This window comes from Candoia aspera, chromosome 3 (assembly GCF_035149785.1).
Source record: "Candoia aspera isolate rCanAsp1 chromosome 3, rCanAsp1.hap2, whole genome shotgun sequence".
Classification (NCBI taxonomy): domain Eukaryota; kingdom Metazoa; phylum Chordata; class Lepidosauria; order Squamata; family Boidae; genus Candoia; species Candoia aspera.
Window position 1 is genome coordinate 84,361,245 of NC_086155.1, and position 27,002 is coordinate 84,388,246.

General features: G+C 44.4%; 1 protein-coding gene across 2 annotated transcripts in view; it reads right to left on the reverse strand.

Annotated features, from left to right (window-relative positions):
- PALMD (palmdelphin) overlaps positions 1-27,002 on the reverse strand; it is a 69,789-nt gene that overhangs the window by 36,075 nt on the left and 6,712 nt on the right. The window contains exon 2 of one of the 2 annotated variants that reach the window (XM_063298268.1): positions 11,920-12,012. The exons of the other annotated variant lie outside the window; for it this stretch is intronic. The gene's annotated coding sequence lies outside the window, so the exon portion shown is untranslated. The remainder of the gene's footprint in view (positions 1-11,919; positions 12,013-27,002) is intronic. 2 annotated transcript variants of the gene reach the window in all.

Genomic DNA, 27,002 nt, shown 5'->3' on the forward strand with positions numbered 1-27,002 from the left:
AGGTAAAAGGAAAAATAGGGCAGCTGTCATTTTGTGTAGCTTTAAGCTAACTTTGTCTATGATGGTGCTAGAACCAAAAGGTCGTATCTTGATAGCAATAAAGCTATAGTCTGTAGATTCCTGTAGAGAAGGAATGATATATCTGACAATTAAAATTGAAATAAATTCCTTTATGGTTACTTTTTAAGATGGCTGATGCCAATAACAGTAAACAATTTGCTCAAATTTCATCCCACCATTTTAGTAACTGGTTGTAGGCAAACATTGGTTCTGGATGTGATGGATGCTGATGTAGCAATACGATGCCTGCATCTGGCATAATCTTGCATATTGATTTGTTTCTGGAGACCCTCCCCCTTGCTGTATATATTCCATTCCATGGATTGTAAAGGCATTTACTGTAGCGGTTTGCTTTCCCGGCGCTTTACCATAGAAGATATTGAAATAACTATATTAAGAACTGACTGGGGATTTTGAAGATTAAATGATTACACTTTGCCTTTAAAAATGTAACATGAGCCTTGAATGATAAAAGTAACAACTGGAAAGGAATATAGATATATTGTTGTTCTCAGGATTTTCTTCCAAAAGGCGATCTTAAATAACTGCACCAGCTGCTGTTGCTTTACCCATAGCTTTTGACATATTCTAAAATGGCATTTCACCAAACTGCAATAGCTGTAGAACACACCCTGTTCTGGATTAAAATTGGAGGCATGTTTCACTGTGTTATGCTCCCTGGGATTAACACCAGAGTGAGAGAAAGCAAGAGGTCCTTGCCTTGTTTCCGCTTGGTAGGGTAAAAAAAAAAGCTGAAAACAGTGACTCATATAAAAACTTAACAGACAGCCTCCTCTGAAGGCTTATTGTTCTTCTACATTTTCTCCCCATTTCCAGCAAGTGCTGCTGGAAGAAACACCAGGACTATGACTCATACAAAGATGGTCAGACAATTCTCATGCAGTGAGGTTCCTTCAAAGGGTTGGAGCTTAGATCTTCATGTAAGTGACCATAAAATAAATACATCATTTACAGATGGCCCACATACCTGAAATTATTTTTCTAAGATATACCATTGTTCAATGGTAGGGAGGACACATAGCTCCTGAATGCCATTGCTGTCATTCTTATTGTCTCAGAAAGGATAACATTACTGGGCCACACCACTGAGGCTTGTAAGCCATTGGGGTTTAGCATTATGCATTAGGTTTTACTTCATTAAAAAAAAGCCTTGACTTAACAGATGTATAAATGTATTTCAGACGAATGCCTTTCTGGATATTATAGTTTTCCAGAGTGGCATTGCTTTCTGAAATTGCATTTTTTTTTTAATATCCACCTGCTTTCAACAGCTTTGCCACACATCTCTTTGGAACATCTTTCAAAGAGGAACAATGCTGCCCACACAAGTTGTTAAAGAAGTTACAGTTTGAATTTAGCAACAGGAAAGTGGGTTCCCAAAAACAATTTAATGGCTAGGTCCTTTGCTAAAAATAACATTGAAAACCACTAGGGTAAAATTCTTGTTTACGTTTTCTCAAAGGTCATTCCATTGTTATTATGCTAGTGTAAAGGGAGGTCATTTGCTATCTTCCAGATGGTTTGGAGTAGAAATTCCTCAAGTCACATAAGTATGCTTGGTAGTCAGGGCTAATGGGAGTTGTAGTTAAGATTTCTGGAGTACGTTGTGTGCATACTGCTACTCTAGAGTCATCGGGTAAATAGGTGTAATGGTTGCCTAGTCCAAATACTCAGACTCACAAGAGGTTGCTAAATGAAATCTGATTTATTAGGAAATGTATGGGAACTACAGAGAAAGCTGAGAATGAGCCAAAGCGCGCGAAATACAAACTAAATACCCTCGCTTCAAACCCAATCCCGCCCCTCGCCCCACCATAGCAACCACCCCCTCCCAGGTGTTGGCAACCGTCACACATCGGCCTGGGAAAGCAACCTTGAATACATGTCATAACCCAAACATACATTCCTGCAGAACAGCAAGGAGATTACAGCCTGGCACGGCTGAAATTCCCCTCCCCGCAAATGACAGACACAGAACAGGAGAGTGACATGTGAAACGTTACGATGTATTCAAACCATTGGAACGATGAACATGACAATAGGATTTCAGACTAGGAGAGGAGAGACCTGGATTCAAACTCTCATTCAGTGATCTTGTACATGTTACCATCTCTTAGATTAATCTACTATTGAGATGATCAACTGCTAACTGGGGTAAAGGTGAGGGACAGAGCCAGGTGCAATGCCTCAAGAACCATGGAAGTAATAAAACAAAACAAAACACATGAGGATCATGTCTGTTCTATATGGAATAGAAGTGTAAATTAGGCTTAATTCAAAGCACTGTGGAAAGTAAAGCGGTAGAAATCATCATCATCATCATCATCATCATCTTGTATGCTGCCTGAAACTCAGTGACTCTGGGCAGCTCACAACCAACCTTAACCTGTCCATTAGACAGATGAGTTAATCTGCTGGCTTGTGTAGGATTTTTAACTACAGCTATCATAAAGGAAGTGGTGTTCCAAGGTTTGCACATATAACACCTTTACTGTGTGAGCTGCACTGGGTTGCAGTTTGCTTCTGGGTCCACTCCATTCTTCCCCCGGAGGTGAGACAGGCCCCCTCGCTCCTGGACCTCCGTGAAAAATTAAAAACCCGGTTGTGCCAGCAGGCCTGGAACAGGAAGGGGACTAGCCACTCCTGGGGATGGCTAGTGCCATAGAATGATTTTAAAGGGGTTCGTTATACTCTCGGACTGCTAGAGAACTCTCAGCCATCTGGATTTTATCTCATTTTTACTTTTAGGTATTTATTGTATTTATAATTGTTTGAATGTTAATTGTTTTTGTTGTGAACAGCCCAGAGTCCCTCCGTGAGGGGGAGATGGACAGTGATAAAAATTTGACAAATAAATAAATAAATAAATAAATAAAGTTGATATTATGGCTGTGCAGAAATCTAGTTTTGAAAGGCAAAATGTGGTTTCACTGCATTTGAAATCTCAGTTTTCCTGTTGGTAGCAACTCTTGTCTCATCCTATTTCTCAAGTTCCCTCTCCTCCTCCTCCTAACAAAGGCTACAGCTTGTATGAATGCATTGTTTAGAATGCATCTCCCTCTTTAGCTGCTTTAGCAGCATGCAACCATTGTTAGAGGCATTGAGAAAAGCCCCTGATGTCACAACTGCCAGCATGCAACCTTCACATGTTTCAGGGGCCAATGCAACAGAGAAATAGCAGATGGTAGCCAGAAAGTCTATGCAAGATTTCAGTACTTTTCTTTACATTTCCCTGAATTCTATGCAAGGCTTTCCTTAGAGCGATCGCCCAGATTCTTTTGCAAATTGCCAGACAAATGCATACAGATATTTGTATTGGCAAATATGGAGGCAATATTGGGGTGAAGCAGGGGTGAAAGATCTTTTGTTACTCCAGTACTGGAGATAGCTCTGGAGCCAGAGATTAGCTGAATGATGTTCTCTGAAATCACCTATTTGTTAATTAGAGGGAACATTGCTTGTGGTACACTTTGTGATTTGACCTCAACAGAAGTGAAGACCACCAGGGGTGTCTCAAATTGCTTTTGAGGGCTTAGAGAATGATTGCTGCAGCAACATGGAAGTGCCCTAGCTGAACTATCAAGATCTAGTGCATTGCAGGAGCACATTAATTAGCCAAACCAACATAGTTCAGATGTTTGCTAGTTCCTTGATTCCACTCAGAGAACTGCGTTCTGAATGATCAGAATTGCAATTTGGATTAGATGCAAAAATATGTCGTTCTGCAATACTGAACTCTTTGAGGTGGATCAGATTTCCTGATTATAATATTTATGAAGTATGAACGAATCACTCTCTATGATTACCATCCTCTTTGGTAAAGGAAAAGCAATTTGGCTAGGCTGCAGTGTTTGACTTCTCAGCTGATATAAGTGACAGTGTTTTGACATATTTACCACTTTTTGTTTCAAAACTGCATTTAGTTAAATTTCAGTGACACAGCTTGCTTTTACCTGAGTGGGGAAAAGATGATCCAGACCTTTTATTTTAAAGAGCCATGCACTAATAAGAAAATACCTTAACATTCAGTGACAGATAATGTACTTCTGCTTATTTGCCTTTGTCTAGTCTCAACATACTTAATCCTCTTGACCTATCTCTATTATATTTACAGTGGGTTGAACAAGATACCTGTCTGTAGAACTGAGTAAGATGGCTAGAGAAGGAACTACTCTTAAGACGACTCTACTACTGCTCTCAAACATTCTCAGATAGCTTAACACAGTAGAAACCCTTCAAATTACAGCATTTTGCTAAATTTGAGGAGCAGCAATAGGGTTAAAGGCCTTGCACTGCAAAACAAGCAAGGAGGGAAATGCAGCTACAAAGGAGAAATAGGCTTACTTAGCTCTGGCCATACAGAAGGGGAAGGAAAGCTGCCATAGGGAATGAATCGATTGAATTGATATGATTAGAGCCATGGAGAACACCAAAAAGAATAGAAGGTAGATTTTTGTGAAGGCTGAGATGCCGGCAGGATGATTGGCCAAGGCTGGAGAGAAGGGAATTGAATAGCAGGACAATTTTGAGTTAATCTACTTTACAAGTAGCCTTCAGCCTTTCTAAGCAGGAGTTAGTCACAAAGTAAGATTGGGTGTTTTCTTCAGTCAAACATAGGACTCAAAGCCAGATATTAGGGTTGTGTAAAAGCAAATCACATTGGCTTGACTGAAGTGCAAGGCTGAGCACGGCTGTTTGGAGGGTTTTCCAAAATTCTTTATGTATACTTACAGTGGCCATACGTCCTTTATTATAGAAAGCTATCCTTCAGGTTTATTTATCAAAAACTCACTTTTGTCCTTTATTTTGGTCATTTAAGTTTTACCATACAAATAGTACCAGTTAAGGCACAGTCTTTCACATTCATGTGAAAAACATGGAAATTATCTTTTAAAAATAAATTTACATATACTGTTTGCCCTTAGATATTTTTGTTAGAATATGCATTTTTGTAAAGTGTTTTTGGTTTTGCTCCTGAATTTTCTTTTGTAAAGCAAAGTTATAAACAGAAACAATTACTCTTTTTTATCCTTAGGAACCTCTTTCAGATTTGCCCCTTTTTCAGGTTTGTCCTTTTTTTCCACCAAGAAATTGTGGGCACCATATCTGAACTGTATGTGTGTATCCCCAGTCAAACCAGGGTTGCAGACACCCTTCCAGATGTGACCTGGGAAAGCCTCAAAGCAACCATATCAAGCCTGCTGTAGGAGGTAGATAACTTGGTGCTTCAAGAAGGACTGCTTTGGTCATGAGAACAGCACTCTTACAAATGCCTTCCGTAGCCCTACAGAATAGCTTCATACAGAGAGGGATCAGCTGCTGTCCGTGTAAGCTTATTTGAAATGCTGTAAGTTGTTGAAATAAGAATTAGGTCCATGCAATGAGACATTCTTCAGTTAACCAGTATTATCCTGCTCTCGTTGTGTTCATAACTCAGCAGAAAGGGGCTAAAGCCAATGAGAATTCTTCACGGGCTAGTTCTGAAGGCTCTGTTGGCCTGCTCCAGGCTGAGGGTTGGCATGGTTATTATGTGAACGGGGGGAGCTCTATCAGACACTTCAAGCTGGAGAATGAAAATCAGCGAGCAAAAGTGAAAATGAGAACCAGAGGAAAATAACTATAAATCATGGCTGGACAACATGTGGCTCTTCAGATGTTTCTAAATTACAGGTCAAAGCATTCTTCATCATAGGCTGTGTTGATACAGACAGATGTTCTGGCTATTGCCTCATGCATTCCAGCTCTTTCTCACTGTGTATTTAGCATGGCCTAGTAACAATAAGGCAAGGCTAGCTATTTTGAACTGCTTTCATGTTATTTTAGTATTTTAATATTGCTTTTCCTTTAAGTTCTATGGGTTATTGTTTTTATCTGATACGATGTTTCCCATTCTGCTGATACAAAAATATCAAAATATATTAAGCAGGCAGGCAGGCAGGCGTGGCTTCAGATAACAGGGAGGCATATAAACATGCTCAGCTGAATGTGCTTATGAACTTATTGTAGACCTTTGCTCTCAGAAGTTAATGCTTGCAGAATCATCAGGCTTATAGGAACATTGGAGGCCAGAGGTTGCATGCATGCCCTGGTCATCAAGACATTTTAAATCAGGTTTTCTCAAGGTGGTGCCCTCTAACTGTACTGGAGCAGCAGCTGCAAGAAGTCTGTAGCCAATATAGCCTTTGGCTATGCTGGTTAGGAATTCTTGAAGTTGTCATCTCTAAAACATCTGGAGGACACCAGCCTTACAAATCTGCTTCAACTCCTTGTTAATTTGACTCTGAATGCTCACAGAGACTATAACTTTCTGCATACTTGTGTGGTATGTATTAGGTTGTATGAATTCCCATGATGGTTTACTGTGGTAGAAAGAAAGGAAATCCATCATGCCAGCCTGGTCTAAATGTTGCATTGTGTTAATTACTGGATGCAGAGCTATCTTACTTTCTGGGATAACTGCCAACAGAGATGCCAATGCCAAGAAAGCAGACCAACTAGACAAATGCACACATGGACACACACACATACTGTATACAGGACAAACTGGCTTGCTTGTGCACTTTTCCTAGCAGGAAATGGCAGTCAGGCTTTTAAGGGGATAAAAACAACAATGTTCCCTTGCCAAAGGCTTCACATCTGATTGGGGAGTTAAAAATAAGCTAGAGTACCATTAAAAAACAAATAAGCAAACCAGCACGGTTACATACCAACCACACACCAGTCATTGTTATGTACCAGCCACAATCTGGCATTGCAACCCTTGTTTTGAATTTCAAAAATTGGTTCTGAAACTAGGTAAAGCTTCAAACTCAGATTTTCTTGCAATAAACAGACTTGGCAACCTTGGCATTGAATGAAACCAGATACCTATTTCTCTGAGCAAAGCTGATGAGAGTGCCTTGTTATGGGTGCAATCCAGAGTTGTGAGATTAAAGACCACTGAACTCATTGGATTTAAAACAGCTCTATGGGCATAGAATTATGGTCTGTTTCTCTTAGACCAGGGTTTCTCAACCTTGGCAACTTTATGATGTGTGGACTTCAACTCCCAGAATTCCCCAGCCAGTCTTTCTGGCTGGGGAATTCTGGAAGTTGAAGTCCACACATCTTAAAGTTGCCAAAGTTGAGAAACACTGTCTTAGACAAAGAATGCGTCCTGATTTGCTCAGGAAGCCTTCTAATGAATTAAATATATGATTTCTAGATTTAAAAAAATCAGTTCAGACTAGGAATGCACACTTTTTTCAGACTGAGGGCCTTGCTTGGTCCTTGAGTGGCCTGCCCTAGCTGTATTTTCAGACATGCCAAGGCAAAAGCAATTTCATCAAATTAAATTGACATCTTGAATTTGCTCAAAAATCAACCTAATAAAATGTAGTCAGTACTGCATGATTATTTCCCAGGTGATACATAATTTCTGTCTGTTCCCATTCAAAAGTTCAGTTTGTGGTACATTGGAAATATTCACCCAAGCATTTTTGAGGGACCACAGGTTATGCACTCCTGAGTTAGATCAACTGTGGGAGTGCCAAAAAGGTTTTCAAGGTACACCCAGACGATACTCAAGAGAACTCATGTTTCAAACAAAACGAAGGAAACAAAGAAAGAAAGAAACAAAAAAGATGATAGAGTGGTAGAACTAGAAATTCATTGTTCAAATGCTTTATTTTAACCCCAGTTCTGTCATCTATTACTCCACAGATCAGTTTGGGTAAATGTAGCAATGTAGACTAGCCTCCTTGTGGTGCACCCGGGCAACGTGACTTGTCACGGCTAAATAGTCCACACATCTGGCTGCTGGACCTCACAAGGATTTCCCAGCAAGAAAAAGCAGCATGAACACCAAACTGCTATGCCATACGATTAAAAAAAAAAGTTTGGGTAAATCCAGCTTCTCCATGCACTGCAAAACTTCCTTTGCTTTCAAGACGCAGCAAAATGGCACTGATCCCTTTAAAATGCTTCTTCCTCTTTTTTCTTTATCAAAATGTGTCTGAGCATTATTCCCGAAGGAGGAAGATTTGTTGTCCCATGTCTCTTCTCTTCCTCATCCCCACTAATTATCATTTTTCTCTCACATCTCCTACATTTCATTTCTAGCAGAGGCCAGCTACTGAGCAATAAGACATCAAACCCACAACGAACCCTGAATCTCTTTCCTGTAGCCTTTCTATTGTGAATGGGTCAATGAGAGAAGGACATTTTGCTTCTTTTTTTTTTTTCTCTCCCCAGTACTATAAACCTTAGACTGCTCTCTTAACATTGTGCTGGGCATTTGTTAAGATATTCTTATCGAAGCGAGTAACGAAAGTTTTTCTTTCTTCCTTGAACAGGAAGTTCCACATCCTGTACCACTGGAAGAAAGTTTTCCATAGCTGTGTTGCTTTAAATGGATCTCCATTCCTATTTCTATTCCTAACTACCCTGTTTAGTCTTTTAAGATGAAAAAAGGCCTTGTTAATAGAGTTCCAGTTTTCTCTGTAAACTGCAATATGCTTTTTAAAAAGCGACTGGCATGTAACGCTCTCATGTAAAAAATTTACGTGGTGGACTTGTTTCCCACCTTCTTCTTCTCATATGTATGTATGTATGTATGTATTTTCACCTTCTGCATCTTCATCACTCTATACACCATAAATATTGTACCATGAAGTTATTTTGACAATGTAAGTATAAGTATTTTTAAAAACGTCTCATTCAATCTTACAGTGTTTCTGTAAGCTCCATTGAACAGACTGAGAGCTGAATCTGAAAACAGTGCCTTTAAAAAGCAAGTCATGAGAAGCAGAAATGAAGAATATCTGGCTTTAAAGCAGTGTTGCATTAACGCTTCACCAGAACCAGCCCTGCCATTATGCACATTATAAAGTCTGTTAATTATTTAATTGAGATGAATATGTGTTCAGTAGCCAGGCCATCAAAAAATGATTTTGTATTCCACTTCGTTACTATGATACTTTTAAAAGAAAAATTCAGAAAAATCTATAAAAAAGGCAGGGCTGCTCAGGATATTGATAAAAATTATGTATAAGCAAGGGAAGCTATTTTCATGACCTGCTTTGGGGCATCTGTCTGACCACCAAGGGAACAAAATTATAGGCTGCCTATGCCTTTTTTTCTGATCCATCAGGGCTCTTTTTATATCCTTAAGAGATGGTGAACCATCTTTTCAGGAATTCAGTAGATATGAGTATCCTAAGTTTCTGCACACCATTAATTTATTTTCTTTACAGACTGATAGCCTTTCCTTGTTGCTATTAATAAAGGTAAAATCTCTTTCAAGTTGAGTTTGACTGTTCGTGACTTCATAGCCATGGCCACATTGTTTTATTGTCATTGCCTTCTAATCTTAAAAAATAGTCTGGCTTACAGCTTTGGGATGTCCTGGTGTTCTGTCAGACAAGTATAAACCATATCCAATCCTGCTTAGCTTTTCTAGATTGAATAGGTGAAGCTCAGCTCAGCTCCATTTCTTCTGTTTCTCCAGGACAGTGATAGGCAACCTATGCTTTCCAGATGTTTTGAACTTCATCTACCATCTTGCACTGGTACTGCTAGTTTTTCTGGGGCCAATAGGAATTATCTTCTTATACATCTGGAAGCATGAGGTGAATACTGCATTTTTTTTTAATCTATTCAATCATGTCCGATTCTCGGAGACTGCCTGGACAAGTCCCTGCAGTTTTCTTGGCAAGATTTTTCAGAAATGGTTTGCCATTGCCTCCTTCCTAGGGCTGAGAGGGAAGGACTGGCCCAAGGTCACCCAGCTGGCTTTGTGCCTAAGGCGGGACTAGAACTCCCGGTCTCCTGGTTTCTAGCCTGGTGCCTTCGCCACTACACCAAACTGGCTCTTGAATACTGTACACAGTGGAGCAATCATGGTGATTCCATGGCTGGAATTTTAAACTTCTAAATATACAAAGGCTGAGAGGAGGTGATTATCTCAGCTCAGGTGACATGTCCTTGAGTTCTGCTATTTCCTCATTCTTTTTTCAAGAGGAGGTAATGTCTTTTTCACTGCATGTAAATTATTAAGTATGGAGTAAGGGGGCAGGGGACACGTGAAAGCCCATAGTGTGTACCAGTTTTTACAAGGTCATGGACAGGGTTGTATACATTTCTGCTTGTCTCCAGGTTGAATTTTGATATCAGCTTATTCTTTGATTGGATCTCTTGTGAATTCCTCATGATATTGCATCAGTAGATAATAGAGCACAGCTTGGAAATTTGTGGGCTATGCTCCTGCCTCCCGTTTATAAACCAAACATGTGAACAATACTAAATTGAGAGTCAGTATGGAGTCAGATGGCAAAGAAAATAAAAATACGTATGTTAAACCATATGCCAACTGATCACTGTATTATGAAAGAAAAGGACTGTGGTGCAGGCTCTGGAATATAGATGGATTTATTAAAGAGGGAAAATGGAAAGGAAATTGTTTAAAAGAAAATGAATAGTTCTCCAAGGTCTGTTATTACATTCAGCAAGGATTTTACTGTTGTTTGATTTTTTAGAGTGGAGAAAAATAAATAGTGTATTGGTAAGAATCTTGATATTTGCTTTGGGCATTCTAGGTAGAAAAATGTAATGAATGATTTGTTTTATATGTATACATATTTCAGTGCTGGTGCTTTTCAGTGATCTGGTTCCTCCCAAAGGAAACCAGAGTAATGTACAAAAGATTAAAACAGTAATTGATCAAACATTTTAAACAATGAAACAGAATTGATTATACATGTAACGGTAAGGCAAAGTCTAATTCTTCTACAGTTTAATGCCCCACTCTGCAGGGGGCATGTGAAAGCACGTAGTGTGTACCAGCTATTACAGCTGTGTAGCATTTCTGAAATAATTTGGAAAAAGTATTTCAAAGGCGGTCAGGTCAGAAGCATAGCACTTACCTGTAACTCTTTAAAGCAGCTGCATCTTCTCCTCAGATAGTACAGATGCCCTCAACAGCTGCTATGGGATCCCAAGAAAAGCAGCTGCTTTAAATGAGTTGCAGACAGGCACATTTGCACCCCTGTATGTGCCCTGAAGCACATTTTCAGAACAGAGACTGCAACACTGCCCAGCCTTTGTACTGTAGAATCAACTATGATGCACTGCTCCATTTTGATCAAATCCACCATTTTGTTCCCCCAGATTCATTGTTTTCTCTGAACTGGATTAATTTCACATTTATAGCATCTCCATATTGTTTATAGCCAGAGGAGAATTTGGATGATCCAAGTCAAGCAAACCTTGGGTAGAAATTTTCAGTTGCCACATTCCCAGAATTGCATGCAAGATCCAAGTGTCATTGGCCTCCATCTGTCACCTCCTCTCTTTTCCTGATGTTTCCCCATCGTTTTTGTTTCTAGGAGGGGGAAAAAAACCTATCCTACAAATGAGGAAAAGGCAAAAGCCTTTTGATGAATTTGTTAGATTTATACCTTTCTTGCAGGACCTTAAGGTAATGTATATCACACTTTCATCTTTCATCCCACTCTCGAACCAAAAGGCTAAAGAAAGAAGTAATTCTCTTTTTTATTTTGACTAAACTTGCATAGTTGTTAGGATCAGGAATGGTCTGGTTTGTGTGCAGATTCAAGCCCAACATTTATTTTCTTGTTTTGAATTTGAATTTGAATTTATGCTCTGTGCATTTTCTCACTGATCTACTTTAACTGTGACCCGTTATAGTTGCTACCACTGGAATTTAATATACACTTTCCCAATCCTACATTTCCTCCTCCTTCCTATAAAGATATCCCTTCTTTTTGCATCCTTCAGATCCCTGAACATCAGACTGAAATAAGCACCAATGGTCTCCTATCTCATCTTTTTCTGACTTACTATCTGTTTTGGGGGTTTGTTCTGCTTTTCGATTTGAAGGAAAACTCAGAATCTGGCTCTTCAAATCAAAATGGTACACCAAAAGTTATAACACTGCAACAGAACAAAATTAAACCAAACTGTGTAAAACAAGAATAGATGCATTCTAAAAGCACATGATAAGAAGGAAAAAACAGCAATTAAATTGCCATCCCTGTTCAGTCATAGTACAGGCAAGTAAGAATCTGATCTTGAAACAGTCTTCTTGGCCTTTCCACTTTTTGTTAACTTTCTTTTGTCAACATAGATAGGAAATGTCAGGTGCCAGTAAATATAAAACAACAACAGCAAAATTGTTGTGTCTATACATTGTTGTTAATTTAAAATAAATTACCGGTCTCCTAGGGCTGAATAACCTTAATCTTAGCTTTCTGATGATGGTCTACAGTACATTTCTGCATGGAAAGACAAAATCTCAGTAACTGCCATAATTTTCAGAAACACTGGCATCATTTAATTGCTGCAGCCCTAAAAATGGTCTGTTTTGGCAGAGTATATATAATTTGTGCAAGTAAATGATGTTTTTTTGCACTCTGACCCTTGCATACCATTCTGACATTTCTCAATGTTCAGGATGATTTTTGTGCAGTTTTGCTAGCATTTTCTTTTTTTTGAAAAAAGGGGGCAGCACCTTGGTTACTCTAGAGCCTTAAAAGTCAATTTTGGCTTTTAATGAGACATTCCCAATCCCCTCCCAGCTGTTTACTTTTAATCAGACATTCCCAACTCCCTCACCAGCTGTTTACTTTGATGAAACAGCTACCCGGTGTTTGAAATCCGCACACCGTGTTGTGAAAAGGAAAAACCAGCTTGCTGCTGAACAAAATTTAATTAAGACGAGCCTCTTTTGCATGGCCTCATCAGACATGTGCACTCCCCTTGGATGTCATTACCTTTCCTAACTACTCAAGAAAATGCTATTAGCAGAGGGTTATTAATTAAGGGGAAAATGTGCAGATTTCATTAAAAATAGCTAATAGAGACAGTCATCTTAGGGGTTATTTCTGGCTTTTGTAATGTGCTTCCTTTAGGTATGTGTTCTTGAAGAAACCCGTGCTCCCACCTACCCCCCATGGATAGCAGAGTTCCTTAAGGCGAGCTTGCATTTAAACCACTTCCACTTATAATTTAAGGCATCCTGTGCTAGAAAAATAAAACCAGTAGTCAGCCCAGTGGTTTCCCATGATAGCCTCCTCCAGGCTTTTACTTCAGCTGTGGGTCTGTGGGTTGCTATTCCAGTCTACTCTGTTGACTTTTCCATTTTGGTGGCATCTGGTGAGAAGGGCATCAGTCTCCTACTACTGTTATACTATTTCTTACTCTGTATCAGACTAGGAAAAAAGGTATCTCTTCTCAACTTCTCATGTAGTCTCCTTGCATCAGGGACAATCATTCTTCTGGGCTGGTGGACCCTTATGTAAAGTTCGGAGAAAGTTTATTATTCATTTATTCAAATTTTGCTACCGCCCATCTCCCCCAAAGGAGGGACTCTTTTGTGTGCATTCCTCCAAAATGACTGCTATTATGATGGGTGATTATGACCAGTTATAAATTATCTTTTATCAGAAAGCAAATTAGTTATCTATTCTATTCCACCTTTACTAGAAGTTCTCTACTGCCCTACCCATCATCATCATCTTTCTGGGCAGGGAATTTCTGACAAACTGAGAAACTCTGTGGGTGTGTGTAGGCCTGTACATATGTAATCTATAATCCCAGGCTAGTAGACTGATTAAAGTGATAATGGAATCCCACATAAATTTCATATTAAATTTATTTGGTTAGATTCTATGATGAAAGGGAGAGGGTACATATGATCAGTTGTTACAACATTTGGAGTGGTAGTGCTGGAGCAGATACTTCAGCAAAAACGTTCTTCGAAAAATACTGCTCTTAGCATTTTAAAACTGCTTAGTTTGATGATGAAGAAATAGCTGGTACAGAGTTAGTGAATAATGGAACTATTTGCAAAATTGGTGAGCCAAGTGTAGAATTCACTGTTAGAGCTGTGATAATACAACTATTTAAAAATGTTTAAAAGGAATGATACGCCATCTTTTGATAGAAACTCATCTGATTAGGTCAATTGCAAACCCAGTAAAATAACTGCTTTTTCTTCTACTCTCTAATCCTTTCTCCAGTTTTTATTTTTCATCCACAGATTCTGGGCTTTGGTAGTTTGATGATTGTAATCATCTTTTCAGGTGAAAACTCTTAGTGTTCCCAGTGGTATTCTGAACACTGGGATTTTGCTTCATCATGGAAGTAGGAAGGGTAGAAGACTGAATGCAACTGAAACAATAATTATGGAAATTGGGTTGATATTTGATCTGATGAGTTACTTTGGGTGACTTCTCTGCATAGTGAGTTATTTATAAAAATTATAAAGGCGGGATAGAAAATAAATAAATAAATAAATAAATAAAATAGTGGCACAAGCGAAGCCTTGAGAAACACATTGAATAGGGACTTCCAGGAAGAAATGGTGAACTGAAGATGGCCCTGCTAAGAGTGGAGCTGACAACTGCAGCAGAATGAAGAGTGGGCAAGCGGACTGGCTGTTTGTGATTCCTCTCTGGACAAGGAGAGGACCTGGGATCACCCACAAGTTGCTCCTCACAAGGAGATTGCAAGACAGCATTCTCCAGTAGGTTTAGAGCTCTGGGAGATGAGGGAATGCCATCTTTGCCCCAACTATGGTCAGTGCCTTTGAAAGGACATGAAGTCCGCATACTTCCTTTTGTAATCACTTTTGGAAATTGCTTGTTAACTGCTTTTCAGCTATTAGGAAACTTTGGAATGACAAAGTTTTTACAGCACCAGGTGTTTCCTTCAGTCCTTAGTGAAAGAAGTTTTAAATACAAGTTTAAGGACTTTACAAGATTCTCTTTTTGGAATAAACAGCAAAAGGGTGATTAGAACATTGATTTTGAAAGTTACAAGGGTCCGGATAGATTTGAAATAAGATTTTGAAATTAATTATAAGCATCCTTCCAATGGGAAAATGCTGTTCATTTGAATTCTTAAAAAAAAAAAAATAGGATGGGACTTCGAAGGTTGGACACTAGAGGGAACCAGAAGGAACTAAAGTTTACAATTAAAGGAGAAGAACACTTAAATTTGACTTACTAATACAGAATAGAGCAAAATTTATTTATTTATTTATCAAATTTAATCACCGCCCATCTCCCTCAAAAGAGGGACTTTAACATTGGACGTATTGGAGGATATTTGTGAACAATGGACCCAGAAGTTAATTTTAAGAGTGTCTGCCATTATAGATCACCTGTGTTTAAAAGATGTTATGGAAGAGGAACAAGGTTTACCGGTCAAGACTGAGACTGATCTGAATGTGGATTTTAAAAATGACAGGCTACAAGAATGATATGGAGGAAGATGCCACACTAGATGTACAAATGAAACCAGCTGATGTCTTAATAATTAAAAGGGATATACAAATAACAAACCAAAAAAGTGACTTGGATAACCTTCCTATACTGGATTTACAAAAGAGACTTGTTAAAGTTTTGAAGAATTTTGTGAGAAGGGACAAAGAAAAAATGAAAAGAAATTAAGTTCTAGGACATTATTTGAAGGGACTAAATATCAAGATCGTTAAAAGTAAAAAGAAGGAATATAAAGTTGGTTTATTTGATCAGAGTTAAAATAGATATGCTGTTATCTCTGGTAACCCCTAATGGACTTTTGCTGATCAGAACTGAATGATGAGGTTTTAAGGATTTGTTTATAGATAAGGGAGGCGATATGGGAAGAAGAGATCTTTTGTTGTATTTTAAGAGAAGGCGATAAGTCACTAAAATTGTTTATACTTGTGATGAAGTCATTTTTTAATATATTTTCTTTTTCTTTATGGTATTATTTTTCTTTTCTATTCTTTTTCTTTTTTTCTTTTCTGTACTTTCTATTTTTTCTTTTTTCAAGTTTATATTAGTTTTCATCTTTTCAATTGTAATGTTTAATAAAATTACTAGATATAAAAAAGAGAAACACAGTGAATAAAACAAATGCATTTCCCCCCTACCCATTTAGAAGTACCTCACAGGAAGAGTACAGATCTGTTCAGCTGGAAATTAGTTCTGTCATTTTTTAGGAAAGTTCATGTAGATCAGGCCGTGCATATTGGGTATTTGCACTGAATTCTTGGTCTCTTACGTTGCTTAGATCAGAGCTTCAACTTCAGAATGGTATTTGGAAATCACAAATGATAGATGTTCATGTACAGGTAATTCTCCTTTTGAGACTCCTCAGTCAGCAACCATTTGCAGTTACAGTGGTGGTGATAAAGTAACTTTGCAACCAATGCCCACAGTTACGACCTTCACAGCATCTTTCAGTCAGGTGTTCACCATTGCAGTCAGTTAGTACATGTTGCCCTGTGCCTGATCCTTTCCCCCCCTTTTTTCCTCCCTTGCAGAGAGGAAAGATTGCTTGAACAAACTATCTCTTCCTGAGCTGTTTTTCTCCCCAGCGCTGGGTGTCCCTAAAAAATGCTAGCCACAAGTTAAGAAACTTAGCTCTGTGACCTTAATTAGCCAGTTTGCAGATTCTGTCTGAAACTGACAAAACCCTAATCAGTTTCACACTAAAATCTTTTGTTTGTCTCCTAAAAGGCTAGCTCGGCAAATAGCTGGCACCAGCACATTCCTTTCTATGCATATTCCCCATTGTGTTACTTTGTTGTAGTCCCTTCCTCTCCAATGAATGTAAATAGAAACATTAATTCTCTTCTTGCTAATTATCCCAGCGCCAGGGTGAGCATTCCAGAGGGCAGGGGAGTGGTTGAAAAGAGCTATAAGGTTTGCCCTTTTAGGCTTCCTTGTGAGTCGAGTTCCAGAAACCTCCTCCACTGTTTGGGCTCACCTGGCTATTTGGGGTTGTATCCTTCTGATGCTGTAAAGCAAAGGAAAGCTGAAGTAAAAATTATAAGCGCAGTCGTGGTCACATGAGTTTTCACTTAGTGACTGTTTCGCTTAAAGACCAAGTTGTCAGTCCCAATTGTGGTCACTAAACAAGGACTACTTGTAACTTCATGTAACAATGTATTTAAATAAAACAATGTTAGGATTTCTCATATTTCCTTCTGCACAGTGAAGGTTTGTTTTGCCTTTTTATCTCTGTCTAGAACTCTGAGAGTTTCGCTAGAATATGCAAAAAAAGTCGGCACCCCGAAAGAAAAGAAAAGAAAAGAGACTGGAATAAAACAACAGAATTAAAATGCTGCATACTTATGACAGCATTACTGAAAGAAATAATATGCACACTGTAACTGAATTTCGAAGTTGCTGCATTTAAAAATATACATTGTCCACATGTTTTTGGAAAGCACACATTGGTTTCTTGCAGGTGAGTGAAGAAATTATAGCCCTCCAAATGTTATTGAATTATAGTTCCTGTTATCTCCAGCCACTGCTGCTGCGGCCTGGAGCTGATGAAGGTTCCACAATCCTGCTTTATTGTCAAATGTATGCCTATTTGCTTTTGATAAGGATATGGCACATGCTGAGATATAAAAGCTTGCAGTCATATGTTTTGTGATTGAGTTACTCTGCAGTGAGAATTACAATAAAAGCTTTCATTTTTGTAAGCATTAATTAAGCATGCTTGTTTTTTAGTCCAGAATCAATGAAGCCCTGAACTAGGATGTAAAAGAAATCCACACAGATTTCTTTTCCATTAAAAAGCCAGTACTCACAAAAGTGGACTCCACTGTAACAGTTAATGGAGTCCACGGTTTTCTCTTCTTCTCAGGATATATTTGAGAAAGTTGCATTTTGGACACATTGCGTTGTAATCAGAAAGTTGCACAGAGCACAGAAAAAAGGCACATGTTACATGCAGTTATATAAAAAGTATGTATATAGTAGGCAAGTATCTTGTGTAGAAAAACAAATACATTTTGAAAACATTCATACAACACTTGTTATAAGAACTGTGAATTTGGTCTGTATATAATTTTAAATTATTTGCTGAGAAAATGTTAAAGGGCAATATTTGAGTATATCTGTCTTCATCTGAATTTTCATTCAGCCACATATCCTTGATCTTGAGCATACCGAATTATAATTTTAGGGTCTATGGGCGAGTCAGCATTATATAGCTGTTCTGGTTAAAAAGTAATTTTATAGCCTTGTTCAAACATTCTTAAATCAATGTGTGAGCACTCTAGAAAAACCCTGCTTCCTGCCAATATTGCTCATATGATGTTGACTTCCAGCAGCCACTTATGTGCTAAGCCAAGTGTTGGCAGGAAACCTGCATGCATACCACTGTATGGATGTTAATTTCCACATGTTGGTCTCCATGTGCCTTACCACAATCCTTTCTATTGAGGAAGCCAACATAGTTGTGTTCTGCAGACATGCAAGTGTCTTTAGGAAGCCAGTATCCCATGAGCAAAAGGGGTTATCTGGAATGTTACATGGCAAGCGCCCAGAATTTGGGGACACTTGGAGGGGGCTCTTCCTCCTCAGACATCCTGGGAACTATAATTCTGCAAAGAACTAGACTACTCTTAAGAAGAAAATGCTTAGCACATCTTTGTCAAACTACATTTCTTTGCATCTGGGGGGAAAGACATTAATTGATCAGAACCAGCATCTCTTGGTAGAGTAGACATGTTAAATCAATCCAAGTATGGCTAGCCAAATATTCCTTTGGAACATTGTTCTGTTCTGTTCTGTTCTAGAGGTTGAGGTATGTGTGTTCTATAAAGTGTGATATTTCATACAGAGTTGTATAAGACATGTGTCATGAGTGCCGTTGAGCTAAAGTCATCAGCGCAATGGCACACATGACAATGACAAGGAAATAGGTGAAGGGGTACAAGATAAGTAGCCATCAACCCACAACGACTAACGGCCAACAAACAATAGCTAAACGGATCACGGAGCCACCCAAGCCATCAGCGGCAATACCACGGGGATCGCCCAGCTGAAAGCAATCAGCAGAGGAATGGGAAACCTGATGATGGGCGATCCCGGAAACCCTCACCCACCGGCAGGGCAACGTATTGGACAAAGGGGGGTGACGTGACCGTGAGCGAGGGGGCGCTGACCGGCGCGGGGTATTTAAACCCCGCACCGGCGCGCTCCTGTCACTCTCAGCTTTTTTCTACCAACGCTGTACCTGCCCTGCAAATAAACCAGAGCCTGATCCGCGAACCAGTGTCTGAGTGTTATTCAGAGGTAGGCAGCGCATGACATAAAGCTGAGAGTCATAAACTCAGCCTCGCCGAGCCCCACCGGACGACGACGAGCCACGGGAGGAGTAGACGGCGAGAAGACCAGCAAGATGAGGCCGGAGCGGCGTGGGCAAGGAGGGCGAGCCGCGCGGCAAGAGACAGAGGAGGACCGACCAAGGCCAGAGGCACCGCGGACTCCCGGAGCCATGGACGCCCACCCCACCCGACCCGAGCCTCAGCTCCAACCCCAAGGGGAGATGGCGACGGAGGCAACCCGACCGCGGGAGGGAGCAGCACGACTTCCGAAACCAGCGGAGGACCCCGCGCCCCACATCGCACCCCAGCAACGGGCGTGGAGCGACAGCCCCACGGCGGTCAACACGGAGGAGGACGACGGAGACACCCATCAGACGGCGGAGGAAGCGGACCCGCGGCAGAGGGACGATGAACCCCGCCGGCAACCCACCCCCGAGGACGCGCCAACGGAACCGGCCCCAGCGGCGGCGCGGGCTGTGGACGAGGAGGCACGAGCCGAACTCGCGGCCATGCGGGCTCAACTGACGGAACTCCGGACCATGCTCCAGGCGCTTATGCCCCCCGCGCCACCCAACGACGTCCCCGCACAAGCCCACACCCCGAGCGAAGCACCGAACCCACACGGGCCAGCGGAGGGTCAGCAGACGGCACAGGCGGCCGACACCACACCCCGGGAAGCGAGAGGCGGGGCCGCACAAAACGCCCAGGCCCCAAAGGACTTCCCCATCTTCTTCGATGGGACCCCCACAAAACTCTCGTTTTTCGTGACCAACGCTAGGGAGTTCATGGGGAGGCACGGACACTCCTATGACTCCGAGGCCGACAAGATCGCCGCCGTGGCGATCAAACTCCAAGACAGGGCGGCGGACTGGTACGTCCAACTGTACGAGTCCAGCTCCCCCGCCCTCGCCACCTTCCCTGCTTTCATCAATGAGATGAAAAACTACTTCGAAGACCCCCTAGCCAAAGTAAGAGCGAAAAGCGCACTCCAAAGACTTAAACAGGGCACACGCACGGTCCCTGACTACGCCCTGGAGTTCAAAGCCCTCGCGGGGAAGGTCAGCGACTGGTCCGAGACCACCCTGCTGGAAATGTTCAAAAGGGGGCTCAACCGCGACGTTCTCCAATGGGCCCTCTACCGCGATGACCCAGAAACGTTACACGGGTGGATCCACCTCGCGGGGAAAGCCGAACATGCGCACCGCACCTTCCTCATGACAACCACGGAAGACACAAACTATGCCGGGAAAAAGGTACCCGCACCACACGGGGGGATGGCCGGCCCCATATACCCAAAAAAGAAGTTCAACCGGGAGCCCTGCGGGAGGTGTGGCAAATTAGGGCACAAGACGGCGGATTGCTTCGCCAACCGACCGCCGACCAGCGCGCCCAAACCCACTCCGAAAATTAGCCCCAAACCACCCAACCCGGGGCCGCCCCCTCACCGCCGAATGACCGTGGCCACAGCGACACCAGAAGAGGGCTGGGATGCTTACTGGGGGGAAGAGGACAATACAGACCCCGACCAGCCGGCGGGAAATGCTCCCCGCTTGCCCTGAGACGCGTGGCGAGGCAGGCGGTGGGACAGCAACGCGGACCACCTCAACGAAACGACGAAAGCCCCGTAATATTGGCAGCAATTCAACTCTCTGCCGGCAACGGAGCCACCACGGCCGCGGCACTAGTGGACTCGGGGTGCTCAAAAAACCTCATCCACCCCGACCTAGTTGCCAAACTCGACCTCCGCTGCTTCCCCCTCCCCACGCCGCTGGCATTCCACCAGCTGGACGGCTCTACAGCGGGAGGGAAACCAGCCACGCTACAAACCGAGCCGGTCACCCTGCAAATGGGCACTCACACCGAGCGCACATCGTTCGTAGTCACGCACATCGGACGGCCCATTGCAGTCCTGGGGATGCCATGGCTCGCGACAAACAACCCGCGGATCAACTGGGAGACCCGCACCTTCACATTCGGCGACGGCGAGTATCGAGCACCAGTTCCAGCGGGCAGAAGCAACCCCACGGTAGGACGAGCGGAGGCGACCACACAAGACAACGCCGCTACCACAGCAGACCTACCAGAACAATACGCCGACTTCTCCGAGGTCTTCGGAGAGGCAGAAGCTGACCAACTACCCCCCCACCGCAAGACGGATTGCCGGATCGACCTACTGCCCGACGTCCCCTTACCTAGACCAAAGATCTATTCGATGACCCCGAAGGAGATGGCAACCCTCCGGGAGTTCATCGATAAAAACCTAGACAGGGGATTCATAGAGCCAGCATGCTCACCGGTCGGAGCCCCCGTCTTATTCCGGGAGAAGAAAGACGGGACCCTACAGCTCTGCACCGACTACCGGGGCCTAAACGCGGCTTCCCTGTCCAACAAATACCCCTTACCCCTGGTGAAGGACATGCTCGCCCACCTGTCCACGGGCAAAGTCTTTTCCAAATTGGACCTTCGCGAGGCGTACTATCGCATCCGAATCAGGGAGGGGGACGAATGGAAGACGGCGTTTAACTGCCCCCTAGGCGCTTTCCAGTACAAGGTACTGCCCTTCGGACTCGCGGGGGCCCCTGGGGTGTTCATGCAGCTCATCAATGAGGTACTGCATGAACATCTGTTCAAAGGGGTCCTGGTCTACATCGACGACGTCCTTATTTACACAAAAACGCACGAGGAACATGTAACCCTAGTCAGGCAAGTCCTCGACAAGCTCAGAAGGGCGCAGCTCTATGCAAAGCCTACAAAGTGCGAGTTTCACAAAGAGCGCCTAGACTATCTGGGGTACCGAATCTCCGGGGACGGCATCGAAATGGACCCCGCAAAAGTCGAAGCGGTGCTAAACTGGGAGCGGCCCCGCAACAGACGGCAACTACAGAGCTTCCTCGGATTCGCGAATTTCTACAGGTCATTCGCCCGGGGGTTCGCTGAGATAGCCCTCCCCTTAACGGACCTCCTCAAAACCAAAGGGGTGGGGGACACCCGACGCGCCAAGAACCCAGGCACAGTGCTGAATTGGACTCCCGCGTGCCAGACCGCATTCAACAAGCTGAAAGCGCTGTTCACTACGGAGCCAATCCTCGCGCACCCGGACCCAGAACGGCCGTTCGTGGTCCAAGCCGACGCCTCAGACTTCTCCCTGGGAGCCATCCTGCTACAGAAAGACCCCACGGGACTCCTGAAACCATGCGCCTACCTGTCAAGGAAGTTCTCCGAGACAGAGAGGCGATGGCACGTCTGGGAGAAAGAAGCCTTCGCGGTGAAATCGGCACTAGAGACATGGCGACACCTACTCGAGGGAGCCACCCAACCATTCGAGGTCTGGACTGACCACCGGAACCTCGAGGCCCTACGAACGCCTAGACGCCTTAGCCCAAAACAGGTCCGATGGGCCCAATTCTTCAGCCGCTTTGATTTCCAGCTGAAGTTCATGCCGGGCAAGAAGAACTTCCTGGCCGACGCCCTCTCCCGACTGCCCCAAGACGAAGAGCCCGCCCCAGACACCATTGGGACGGTCCTATCCGCCTCGCAACTGGGGATGGCCGTGACCACCCGAAGCGGCGCACGGAGGCAGCTCGACTCTACGGCGCAGCCGACGGCGGGACAACCGGCGACGGAAAGAAGCCAACCGCAACTACCAGGGGGAATGCGCACGGACCTCGCCGCCGCCCTCAAAACCGACCCCTGGTTCCTGGCAAACCCCGACAAGGTAACGATGGCACAAGACCTGGCATGGGGGGAAGGCAGAATCTACGTCCCGGACTCGCAACGCCAGGCGATCTTGCATAGGTCACACGACGCCAAGCAAGCGGGACACTTTGGGTTCCTCAAGACCCTACACCTAACACGGCGTCAATTCTGGTGGCCCGTGCTCAGGCGAGACGTAAAAACCTACGTGGCGTCCTGCCCAACGTGCGCTAGGGCCAAACGGGCACCAGGCAAACCCGCGGGGCTATTGCAACGGGTGGCAGAACCCTCCCGCCCATGGGAGGAAATCTCTATGGATTTTATAGTGGACCTCCCACCCAGCCAGAAGAAAACGGCCATTTGGGTGGTGAAGGACTACTTCTCAAAGCAGGCCCACTTCATCCCCTGCACGTCGGTCCCATCCTCACAACAGCTAGCCAAACTCTTCCTCATCCACGTGTACAGGCTACACGGATGTCCCGCACGTGTGGTGACCGACAGGGGCACACAGTTCACCTCCAAATTCTGGCGGGCCTTCCTGAAGTTGACGGGGACCCAACAGGCCCTATCTACGGCTTGGCACCCTCAGACGGACGGAGCCACTGAGGTTCTTAATGCCACCTTAGAGCAATTTATACGATCATATACTAACTACCACCAAGACGACTGGGCTGAACTGCTCCCGTTCGCCGAAGTTGCATACAACAACGCCGTCCACACGAGCACGGGGAAAACTCCGTTCGAAGTAGTCTCGGGGCGCGACTTCGTCCCCATACCGGAGCTACCTCAACCCCCGGAACCCCAGGTGGACGCTAGCGACTGGGGACGGAAGATCGCGGAAGCATGGCCAGTAATCACGGCGGCGCTGAAGGATGCACAGGCTGCCTACAAAGAGCAGGCCGACAAGCACCGGTGCCAACAACCGACGTTCCAGGCGGGGGATATGGCCTATCTATCCACCAAGTTCCTAAAGTCAACCCAACCCTCGAAAAAACTGGGGCCTAAGTACATCGGGCCGTTCCGAGTCACGCAAATAGTGAACCCGGTAGCAATACGCTTGGACCTGCCACACAACCTCCGGAGACTCCACCCGGTGTTCCACACCAGCCTCCTGAAACCGGCAACCACCTCCCGATGGCACCCAAGCACGCCACAGCCCGCACCGGTAATGATCGACGGGCAACACCACTTCGAGATAAGGGACATTCTCGACTCCCGCAAGCAACGAGGAACTCTACACTATCTGGTCAGGTGGAAACACTTCCCCCACCCGGAATGGGTGGCGGCGCACAACGTTAACGCGCCTGACCTGACCAGAGCATTTCACCGGGCATACCCCGACAAACCGCAACCAAGGTCAGCAAAACCAAACCCCCCCCCCGCAGGCCCCCCCCGCCTCCCGTGCCCCAAGGGAAAGGGCCCCCCCCAAGCCCGCGACTTGGGTGGACCTTCCCCCCCCGGGACTCACTCCCCCCGCCCCGGGCCCACGGGGTGGTGACAAACGTTCGCCAGCACCCTCCCCCCGCCCCCCGGCCGCGGGGGAGTGGCAAGCAAGTCAACAGGGCAACCTGGGGGCAACGCCCAGGAGACACAACAAAGGCGACGCACTTTAAATAAGAAAAAGAAGGGCCCTACCTGGAGCTGAGAAGCACCCGACCAGCCACGCCTCTCTCCTCGCCGAACTGAGCCAAACAAACAGGGTGTGGCTGGAGCATGCGCACGCCAGGTCAGGACCCGAGCATGCGTACCATGGACACACCCTGGGAAGGCACGTGGTAGAGGGAGGAGCAAAGGGAGGGGCGACAACTACTCCGGCGGGAACTTTGAAAAAAAAAAAAAATGTGGCGTTTTGACAGCTCCACGGGGAAAACCCAGAAAACCGGGGGAGAACACTATTCGAAAAGGGGGCAGTATGTCATGAGTGCCGTTGAGCTAAAGTCATCAGCGCAATGGCACACATGACAATGACAAGGAAATAGGTGAAGGGGTACAAGATAAGTAGCCATCAACCCACAATGACTAACGGCCAACAAACAATAGCTAAACGGATCACGGAGCCACCCAAGCCATCAGCGGCAATACCACGGGGATCGCCCAGCTGAAAGCAATCAGCAGAGGAATGGGAAACCTGATGATGGGCGATCCCGGAAACCCTCACCCACCGGCAGGGCAACGTATTGGACAAAGGGGGGTGACGTGACCGTGAGCGAGGGGGCGCTGACCGGCGTGGGGTATTTAAACCCCGCACCGGCGCGCTCCTGTCACTCTCAGCTTTTTTCTACCAACGCTGTACCTGCCCTGCAAATAAACCAGAGCCTGATCCGCGAACCAGTGTCTGAGTGTTATTCAGAGGTAGGCAGCGCATGACAACATGTTTCTCCTCCACCCAGTTTAATTTGTTCTGTTCTCTGTGATCAGCATTTTTCCAAAAGCATGACAACATGTCTCAAAAGGATAAGATGGGTTGTTTGATACTGATCTTCTATTATGTTATGATAATGCCTCAGGACCCTGGCTACCCTAACAACTCCATAATTTTTTGAAGCCACCCATGGCTCTCAGTGTTAAATCTCAGGTAGTTCATATGATGAAAGAAGCTCTTTGATGTATGATGCCTGATCCAGGCCTTATTACTTGGAACACAGACCTAAGGCTTTGTTTGCATTAGGAATATTTTCAAATGCAAGTCAAGAGAGTGGTAAATTAACAGTCAAGACTGGGAAGAGAAACAGGAGCAGAGAGAGATTAAAACAGCCCTCATCTGGACTCAAACATGGGGGAAAGGAGGGGCTGGGGAAGGGGCACAGTGGCAGCAGCTCCTTTTCCTGGACCAGGGACTGAGCCTCAGGACAGGGAGGGGCTCCGTGGCCTCTCCCCCACACTCAGGTGGCACAAGAACCCCACCAGGCCACAGGCCTCTTTGGAGGGGGGGAAGCTGGCCCCTTTGGCCCTTTGGCATGGAAGAGGTTGGGCAGGCGGAAGCCGCTGAGGGAGAAGGGGACCTGGGGGGGAAGGGGGAGGCACAGCTGGGGGGGAGGTCAGCAAGACCTTGAGGCCCTGGCCAAAGCACCCAGCCTTCTTGCAAGGGGGCTCATGGCAAGGGGCCAGTGTGGTGAGTGTGTGGCACCAGCTGAGGTGCAAGGGTCTCTCCTGCTCTTGGGGGCTGCCTGCTGAGGGCCAGGGACCCTGTGGGGGTTGGATGCGGCACCCAGAGGCAGGAGCCCAGAGGGAGAGGAGGTCCAGCTCAACATCCTGCAGCCCGGAGTCCTGGAAGGAGCAGGTGGCAATGGAGCGCCCTGTCTTGACTGGTGTTAATTTACCACTCTGTTGACTCTCAATAAAGTGTTTTGGAATGTCAAAAAAAAAAAAAGGAAAATTTTCAAATGCAAGCTCAGATATATTAAAAAAAATTGTGTGTGCATTCACTGTAACAAAAATAAGTTAGTTGGTTGCAATTAAGCACCAAAGCACTGGACTGTTACCCTAGGCCAGTGCTTCCCATACCTGGGTAAATTACCCATAATTGGGTAAATGTGGTTTTTCTTTGGGTAACCACACACAAACCCATTACCCAATCACAACCAGGAGATTTAAATTGACTTAAAGTGTTTTGACTACATTGAGTAAAAAGGACTTTCTGAAAGTGGTTTTGGATAATGAAGGAAAAAGTTTGGGAAGCATTGCCCTAGGCCCTTCCTTGTAGCTAATTTAAAATGCTATTCTGTGGAGTTCTTGGTGCTCTCTGAGCTTGGTTGTCTGCTTGCTGATGTTTTATTACCCAACTAGGCAACATCATCAGTGAGAGTCATAGATGTTACCTAGTCAGGAAATGAAACATCTGCAAGCAAACAACCAAGCTCAGGCAGCACGAAGGACTCCACAGTTCACCCCTGAGCTACAGATATTCTCTTCTATTGAAAATGCTATTTCCCAAACTTTGAACCAGGAGAAAACTATACTGGCCTAAAATATGCTGCCCTCTTTGCTGATCCCTGTTTTACCACAAGCTCAATGTCATCTAATGGTGGTGTCCTTATTTACTGTATGCAGGGCATGTTAAGGAAAGGAATTGATGGATTTCCCTGGCTTTGTTTCCTTCTCCTCATACCAAATA